Source organism: Rattus norvegicus, chromosome 15 (genome assembly GCF_036323735.1).
Source record: "Rattus norvegicus strain BN/NHsdMcwi chromosome 15, GRCr8, whole genome shotgun sequence".
NCBI classification, from domain to species: domain Eukaryota; kingdom Metazoa; phylum Chordata; class Mammalia; order Rodentia; family Muridae; genus Rattus; species Rattus norvegicus.
The window spans coordinates 88,816,824-88,826,548 of record NC_086033.1 but is presented as its reverse complement, the minus strand read 5'-3'; the positions used below and the strand labels follow the sequence as shown (position 1 = coordinate 88,826,548).

At 43.0% G+C, this 9,725-nt stretch overlaps 1 long non-coding RNA gene across 1 annotated transcript; it reads left to right on the top strand.

Annotated features, from left to right (window-relative positions):
• Nucleotides 1–383: 383 nt before the first annotated feature.
• LOC134482004 (uncharacterized) lies at nucleotides 384–9,444 on the top strand. Its single transcript, XR_010058002.1, has 2 exons — nucleotides 384–5,972; nucleotides 6,714–9,444. It is a non-coding gene; the product is annotated as an uncharacterized LOC134482004 (long non-coding RNA).
• The last annotated feature ends 281 nt before the right edge of the window (nucleotides 9,445–9,725 follow it).

Here is a 9,725-nt window from a genome sequence, read left to right as displayed (position 1 = left end):
GTTGCACAGAAGCTTGTAAGTTTCATGAGGTGCCAATCACTAACTGTTGATCTTATTGTCTGTGCTAATGGTGTTTGGTTCACAAGGTCTTTTCCTGTGCCATTCGAGGCTATTCCATTTCCTCTTCCGCGCAGTTCAGTGTGTCTGCTTTGATCTTGAGACCTTTGATCCATTTGGATTTGAGTTTTATGTAGGGTGATAAGTATGGATCTATTAGGATTCTTGGAGTGAGGAGAGGTCACACTGCTTCCGGGCTGAAGTAGCCTGTGTGATCCCAGGGACTGAGATAAAGAGATGAGTGAGGGGAAGGAAGGTTGTAGGGAGAGATCTGTGTGAGCCAATGGAGGGGTGAGCTGAGAGGAAGGGGAGGGCACATCCGGTGTTTTGTTTCAGAGCTGGGCATGAAACTGGGAGATTCGACTCGGAAAAATGGAGGGACAGGCAAAAACGATTAGCCTACTTAGCTCCGTGGTCAGAGTGTAATGTTAAATCTTGAAGTAGTTTCTCAAGAAAGATCTTTGAATTGATAAATTGATGAATTACAGTAGATCTAAGTAGAATCTACTCCCTCCCCCCCCAATTTGGTAGATAACAGAAACACGCAGTCCCTTGTGCTCTGGAGACTGGGAACTCTATTACATTTCTTTCTCTGTCAATTCTCCATGTGCATAAGTTGTTGCCGCTTTTGTTTTATTTTATTTTTCTGTTTATGGATTTGTTTGTTTGTTTTCTGCTTATTTTTCTGTCTTTCTAGGTAGCCTTAGTCGGCCTAATATTTGCTATGTAGTCCAAATTGGCTTTGAACTCCTGGCAATACTCCTGAGTTAACTCTTTGCCTGCTGGGATTACAGGTGTGTTCTACCTTACCTGTACTATTTTGTTCTTATTATTCAGTCCTTGTTTTTGTTTACTTATTTATTTCAGTTTCTTATTTGCATTTTTTTTGACACTCTGACAAAATCCCTGGAAGAAATAACTTAAGAGAAAAGGGTCTATTTTGGTTCAGAACGTCAGAGGATCCCAACCACGATGGTGAGGCAGGGGCAATGGTGGAAGTGGCTGAGTTGAGGTAAGGTCTTAGTCTGTGTTGGTGTGAGTACCAGGCAGATGGTCACTCCGAGGTACCTGAGGAGAAAACAGGAGCTAGACTGGATCCAGGTGAGCTGCTTCTGTTTGCAAGGCCACATGTTCCCACACTTCACAGCCCTCCAAAACAGCTCCACAAGCTGGTGAGTTTTCAAATATGTGCTCTACCAGGAACGTACAGTATATGGGAAGAATCTTGCATCGTCTCACTGGTAAACCTTGTCCAGGTGAACTGGAAGGGTCCTTAGAGCAGGAGTGAGCTGAATTGCTAAATAGAGTTCCATTATTTTCCTATCAGATCAATAAATTTCACTTGTCCTGAGGTATTATTTATGGATTAAGAAAGTACCTGTAGTAACATCTACAGACAGAAATGTATAGGGTTAAATTCATGGGTCTAGGAGGCATTTTATAATAATACCTTTTTTTCTCACACAGAATATTTATCGGCTTTCTGTGCCATGTTACTGAATTTAAGGAATAAAATTACTGCTTTCTGTTACTTTATATACATAAAATTTATTCAGCTTAAGAACGTGCAAGATAAATGTCTGATTTCAAGTTATCTATGCTCCCCCATCTTCCTATTTCAGTTTCCTCAATCCATGATGAGATGTGATAGTACAGAAAGCCATGAATGGGAAGCTCAGTATGAGGTCTGGATCCAAGTCCACTTTATTCTAAAAGGCAGTGTGCATTTGTCTGTTCTTTCCGGTTTCACAGGATTGTGGGGAAGAGCGACTGCAAACACTACGACCGTTCCCAACGGTAATAAAACTTTTGAGTTAATTAACTGAGAATAAGGTAAGAGGAAATGTCATTATGAGGGCTAAAGTTGTTTTCCTATCATTTTGAAAATTAAGTTTTTTTTATCTTTTGAGATTATATTAATTATCATTTCTGCTTCCCTTTGCTCCCTTTCAAATTCTTCATGTATCCATCTTGCTCTCTTTCAAGCTCATGCCCCAAGGCCTTTTGCTCTTAGTTGGTGGTGGTGATGGTGGTCGTGGTAGAATGGGGAGAGGAGGAGCATAGAGAGAGGGAGAGGGACAGGAAAAAAACAGGAGAGGGGGCGAGGGGGAGAGAGATCCTAAATTCATAAACATAGCCTGCTGATTCTACATAATGCTACTTGTATGAATATATTTTCAAAGCTAACCATTTGACCTTTTGGTTTTGGATAGCCAAAGGGTGTGGTCTTCCTGGGAAAACGTCCTTCTCCCATTTAGCCTTCTTGTCTTTCGTAGGACTGAGTTCTTATGAGCTTTCCATCACCCACATTAGCACATCTATTGTTGTTACCCTTAGTCAGCTTAGTTCATGGCCATGCTTCTGACACTTCTCTGTGTCACTCCAGACATTTCTAGGAGACACAATCTTACAGCAATCTCTCTGATCTTCTGGGTCTTAGCACCTTTCTGCCTCTCTTCTGAAAGGATTCCTGAGCTTGATGTGCAGAAGTTTGGTCTTAGATGTGTCCATTGGGACTAGTTGCCACAGATTGGCAAATTGGTTGGCCTTGGTTTTCTGATGATGATTCCCTGCCCATTGCAAAGAGGAACTTCCTTCTGAGAACCACACATATATCTGAAGATTTGGAGCTAGGAAACTCAGATGAGAGAGAACATATGATATTTGCCTTTCTAGGTCTGGGTGTCCTCCCTCAACACGACCTTCTCCAGTCCAGTTATTTATCCTGCTGGATGTTAGGGAAGGAGCTCTTTTTCTACCTTAAAAATTTAGTCTCTGCATTTATGGATAAATATATTGCCTTAGCTCAGTCCAAAATAACATGATGATCTAGTAGTTGTCTTTGGTAAATTTAATTTAATAGAGCACAATGAATTTTAGACTGGTTATGTAGCTCAATGGTTGAGTGTTTTGTCTGGCATGTGTGAGGCCCTGGCTTAAATTCCTAAAACCATGCAGAAAGTGGGGAACTAGGCTGCAGATATAGCTTATTCAGTAGGGTACTTGCCCAGCATGCACAAAGTCCTTGGTTCAATCGCCATTGCCACATAAACTAGAGGTGGTAGTCCCAAAATTCAGGAGGAGGAAGCAAAAGGATTAGCATCAGAGGATCAAGACTAGCCTCATATATATGTAAAATCAATATTTCAAAGGCTGAAGGAAACCTGATGTGGTACTATAAGAAATGTAAGGATTGAAGCAGCTGGAGGTCGCACAGTGTATGTAACTGTGATTTACCATGGAGAGTAGGATAATCATGAATCAAAGGACAGAGACAGCTATATGCCACTGGAGAAAGGGTAAAGGCTTCAGAAGAAGGCAAGGGAGCAAATGAAAGAAAGAGCGGTAGCATCTTGTTGCTTCAGGGACAGAATGTCTCCTAGGACATGAGTAGACTCAAGCCTTTTGATACATCTTCAAAGTCATGAAATCACTCTAAGCCTCAGTGTCTTTTGCCCTTCAGACGGGGCATTGACAGTAACTCCTTGCAGGTTTCAGGTAAGGAAATATGGTTTACCACATATGCTGTACATGGCACAGGACACGACACTGAGCAAATCACCAGGAACAGTTTACCATCCTTTAACAACAACCTGTATGGGATTTCCAATAGGAAAAGACAGGCAGCCAGCAGCTCAGGGAGGAGGGGAAGGGCAGAGAGTCAGGGAAAGACACTGGTGTTTGCCTAGGTGATATGCTCTTGAATGTCAGGAATGCCCATGCCAGATCTCAGAGACTTGATACTGAGAAACCAAGGAGGCTGTGTCCACTAAGAACTCTACATGAATGTCAACGATGGCAGTGACCTGGGGAATCTCCAGGACACTCTGGAGCCTCAGGCCCAAGTCCAGTGGCCATCAAGGAAAACCTGCAGGAGGATTCAAGAGCCCTGGGCAGGGGTGCACCTCATGGACTGACCCCGAACCAGGAACGGGACAAACTGGAAAACCGTCATTATTTGGGTATTCTGTCTACTTTATCCTGAATTTGGTCTGGGGATTTGACTCAAGTGTGTTGGATGGCAAAGAGAACAAACGTCAAGAACATCACAAGAAAATGTAGGAAGGATAAATGTGTGAAATGGAATAGTACAATCTGTAAGAGAAGCAGGCACCACTGAGTGTATGTGCAGCCAGACGGGAGTCTGCTATGCTCTGCCTGCTCTAGGAAGGAAGGAGCTTGGAAGAACACTGGGCCAGACTTTGCCTGGTACATTTACCAGAGACCAATAGAGGCAAGGTAGATTATATGGCTGTTCTGTGCAGTATCACGGTTGGTTGTATGAGACTGTAAATAAGGTTTAAAATACATTGTGGGGGCCGGGGGTGCTGGAGAGATGGCTCAGTAGTTGAGAGCACTTGTCACTCTCCCAGTGAACCCTTGTTTGGTCCCTAGCACCCATGTCTGGTTGCCTATAGCTGACTATAGCTTCAGGGCCTCTGACGACCTCTGAGAACCTCTGAGACACTTCCATTTATAGACGGACACCTATACAAACGCACTTGCAAGAGCTCACATGTGCACGCGCGCACAGACACACACGAAACTTCTAAAAATAAATCTTTATTTGTCATGTAATGAGTCATGATAATTATACATTCTTACACGAGTATACCAGTTTACAGAGCATGCAGAATCTTCTTTAATTCTAAAAACACACAGGAAGACGGTGCTTGTTTAGTTTCAGATTTTGCAAATGAGGACAGAGTCTCAAAGGACTTTAAGCTGCATGCCCAGGGTGGTTCTGCTGTTACTGAAACCAGCTGCCTCGGTACTCATTCATATTCAACAAACATGGAGTGGGTTCCTCTCCTCTGCCAGGCTCTTGGCTCGAGGCTGAGAATACAAAGACAATGCTCAAATGAATTCACAGAAAGCTGGGGGGAAATATATCCAAAAAACCATGATTCAAATATAATGAAGTAAAGAGAAAAAAAGATACAAGGTTGCATGTGACATTGTTAATTGAGACTACACACAAAGGGGACTGGGAACCTAAGCTGCTTGGGACAGGTGTCACTAGAAGCCCTTCCAGAAGGAATGGGTAGGTGTTTAGGGGACGGAAGACAGAAAGCTGTTCTAGGCACCGACACTCCGCGCAGAAAGCCGAGGGAGCTCAATAGCACATTCTAGGGTGCCAAACTGAGAAATTAACAGCCTTGAGTTGCAGGTGGAAGATGCAGAAGCCAACTTTAAAACAGTCTTTTCAGGCCGAGCTCAGGAGCCTGAATTCCCATGCTGTAAGTGGCCGGGATCCACTGCAGGATTTTAATTGTGTGAGTGACAAGATCAGATTTGCTATTCAGAAAGCACACCCTGGCACAGATCAGTGGGTGGAATAGAAAGCAGTTACCCTGGAGACAGGCAGACCCATTAGGAAGCTCTGACAAAGATCCAGGAGAGAGAAAATGGGGATAGAGGTTGGAGGAGCGAGCAGATTCAAAGACATTTTGGAGGTGGAACGGATGGTCAGGAGACGCTCATTCAGTATAAATGCTGGAGGGGAGGAAGAACCAAGGAGTGGTGTGGTTTCCAGCTTGGATTTCTATATGGATCGTGAATAATTAATGAAGATGGGGGGGTAATGGGCATTTAAGAGGGAGGTAGTGGTAGATGGATATGATCAATATACATTTGTTTAAATGCGTGTAACTTTCAAAGAGTAAACAATTATTATTTTAATAGATCAAGGTATAAAATAAAAAAGAAATCAAATGGGGGGGGGCGTGCTATTGAATTCATATGTGACCTGTTGAAGTTGATGTATCTTTTGGACTTCTAGGTGAAGAAGTCACATGTGGTGAATATGTTATCATCAGAGCGCAGAACAATGAAATGCAAACACATAGGAAGAATCATGGCATCTCCAGCTATAGAGCCAAGCTTTAACACAATCCATTTGCACCATCTCTGCAGTAAGTCCTAGCCCAAGCTTTGCTCCAAAGTACAAATTAGCATAGCAGCTCAGTAAACAATGCCTCTGAGCTTCTGGAAAGAAAGATGTTCAGTCACCATAGGCCCAGAATTAATGAAAAGTCACAGAAATAATGGCTCCATTCTCTGCTTGCTTTTGAACCTCGAATCGCTGGTTGGCAACAAGGTAAGGGACTTACAGAAACTGCTGAAAAGACTTTCTGGTAAATAGAGCACCAAGGAGAGTTCGCTTTTGATATCTGCTCTAACTAAACCATATATGCGCTTGTGCTCCAAAACCTCTAGTTCCCATTCTTGACCTGAATTTCTTTCCTAGTTGGAAAGTCTCATTCGATTTTGATTACAGAATAAAAATGTCTGGAGGAAAACCTTCTATGGGAATCGCCTGCTTCTCTTTCTACTTTTTCTTTTTACCAGATCAAGTTACGGGAATTGGATGATACATACTTACATTTTTATGTATCTATTAGATATAATTTGCCTATATTTTCAGCTAGAAAATAACTTTGGGAGAAAAACAAACTTCTTAGTTGTGAGCAAATGCCAACAACATAAATTTCAGACCTCATGAGTAAGAACCAATTTTTCTTTTGGTGGAAATGATCAGAGTATTCGAGCAGAGAATTATCACTGTCAAGACACTGAAAGGCCGTTATCTGTCTCTAAGTTGTGATGGACATGGAACCGCCAATACCGTAACGTTTTCCTTTTCATCCCCTCAGGTGGAAGAAGCAAAGGGGCCTTCGGAGTTGAGGGAGCGTTCTGAGAGCATGAAGACTCTAAAGACAAGGGGAAGATGGAGATGGGGGACTGCAATACGGAGCTCCGAGTTTCCCAAAAGGGTTGCTAATGATCCTGTTGTGGGGATTTGATGAGTTAACAAATGCTTGATGTGTATGGTCATCCTACTCCGAAGTCTGTTGCTTTGGCCTATGGGAAGACTGAGAAGCTTCAAAGAAGTTAGCACCAACAACTGTTAATTGTTGCAAGATTAGTGATGTGCTCTAAGGGAACAAGCAGCACTGTGCTGTGTGAACTGACCGTTGGTAAGCATCACTTTAACTCAGGAGAGCCTGTTACTGAACTGTCTTAAGGAGATGAGTCACAAGCAACACCTTGCTCTCGACTTGGCACTAAAGCGATGCCACACACCACATCACCCACTGAAAGGCATCACGGTGTTGGCAACCCACTTGGGCAACATGGAGTTTGACGTTAAGCATCTGGGAGTTTCCAGCATAAGAACACACAAGGGTTCAGAAATGACCTATAATGTCACGGAGCACTCTACAGCTGTCACTCAGCCTTTAAACTGGATGAGAAACCACAAAAGCTTTGGTTTCTCAAAAGCAGAGAGAGCTACAAGCTGTCAACGTGGTCTGGTCCTTGGAGGCTACCCTAACTTAATTACTTATTTCACAAATGGAGAGATGTGCCATCATTCGTGTGGGCAGAAGAAAGAACACGGAGCTAGAATCCTTACTGCTTATCTCGTTTTTGGGGAATTAGAGACATAGTTACACACTTAAGGAGCACCATCTGTGCAAGAGGCACAATGCACTGACCAAACGCATGCTGAAAGTCTCCTGTAGAAGTTCAAACTCTTCCTGTTTCACTTCACGTGCAGATGTTGGAAAGGGACAGGGCTCATGAAAGGCAGAAGCCAGCCCCTCCTTGCTGTTCGTGCTCTGACCACATACTGGTCAGGTGCCACTACTCACCGGCTCTCCTGACTTCACACTGTCGTCACATCACTGACAATGACCTTCCTGAAGCACCGTTTCCCTTCCAAAAACACCCCCAACAAAGCAATTTATAGCTGACCTCTGTTTTTCTAATCATGTTTTCTCTCCTCTCTCCAGCTTGGAAATCCTTGTGTCTCAGCTGCTCTCAATCAGGGCCACCAGTCTGGTGATCAGCTTAGCTGGGAGCAGGAACTCAAGGGCTTTGAATTAAGTCAGGTGCCCTCTGTGGGCTCTGTTTCAACTAGATGCTACATCAATCGTCACCGTTTTAGGGAAGGAAATGATGGTTTGATCAAAACAGTAAGGCTGCTGTCTATGTCATACTTGTCCCCAGTTTACATGCCTTTTCCAGCTAACCAAACCCAATGAGTGCACCCTGATCCACCCCCCCACCCACCCCTGTCTCAGCTCCAAATGGACAGAAGAGATGGGAAGGAACCAGCTGGGACACAGAGCCGAACTTCTAGAATTAATGAGACAGTAACTCTCATCTTAGCTCCCAAGGAAGGACCTAAAGCTGTTGGCTGTGGCTAGGAGCATATGATTTTCCTGAGGGACCTGTTGAACAAGTCCCATCTCTCTTGAGTTTCAGCTTACAGAGCCAGAACTTAAAGTCTTTCCCTGATCCAAGACAGAGTATAGGACAGCCTGCTTCTCTTGTCTCTTTAGCGAGCAAGATGCCTTCGTGACTTTCTCTTTACATAGCCATTGGTGTTCAACACAATTTAGACTCACCTTAGGAAGAAAGAAAGAGAGAGAGAGAGACAGACAGACAGACAGAAAGAAAGAAAGAAAGAAGGAAAGAAAGAAAGAAAGAGAAAGAAAGAGGAAGAGAGAAAGAGAGAGGAAAAGAGAGAGGAAAAGAGGGAGGGAGGAAAGGAGGGAAGGGGGAGGGAGGACCTCCTAGAGAGGAACCAGGCTGTGAAACTTAATGGGGAAAGAACCATTGGCCAACATTACAACAGCAAAAACAGAAAGAGAAAATATGAGCACATTACTTCGAGGTAGGTGAATAAAACATCTGCAGAGGCATTATCTTCTAGTCAATGAGTTAAATGAATTATTAATCCCGTTATATGTGTGTATCAGAGATTAGAGGGGAACTTGTAGGAGTCGATGTTCTTATTCCTTGTATCTGGGGAATTGAACTCAGACGATTAGGCTTGGTGACAAATAGAAGCACACCCAAGTGGCCATGTGTAACTCACTGATTTGGGCACGATGACAACGTCATCTGTATTGACCTACTTCCCAGACTAATACTGAAGTGCTATAATTTCTTAAATATTATCCACCTAGGAGGAAATGATACTCTGCCCATCCGTAGTAGTCAGGATGTGTTCAACATCAAGAAAATGTGTGCTGTGTAACAAGTAAGAACGGTTTTAAAAGTGTGGCTTTATATGACAGCAATGCACAAACATCCACGTGTATTACTGTAGTGTGCACAGTAGTCAAAATAAGGAATTAGCCCAGATGTCTGTCAATACATGAATACCTTAAAAAAAAACTTAGTATAAATACACAGGGAAGATTTTTGCAGATATAAAGAAATAGAATTGTGTCATTTTCAGGAAATAAATGAACTGGAGGTTATTGAGATAAGAGACACTCAGGGAAACAATAAATTAATTGACTACAATGTTCCAGACACAGTCTCACATATGTAAGATACTTGTAATAAAGATGTCATCGCTGATAGTAGAAACAGTGTTTTCTGTGAGTCCCTGTGAGTCTATATGCTCATTTGTAAAGAAAAATAATAATAATAAACATTGAATCGCACCTCACTGCTGCATTTAAAGAAAGCTGTGCAGTTGAAGCTGCAGATTCCCAGACTTAGAAGTTCGAAGTGAAGGTTTTATAAAAGATATTGCACTTTCTCAATAAAGTTGCGAGGGGATCTGGGTGTGGCCCCTGAGAGAGCACTTGTTCACACGCAGCGGGCCTTGGGTTCAGTCAGGCACAAACACAGAGACACTCGTACTC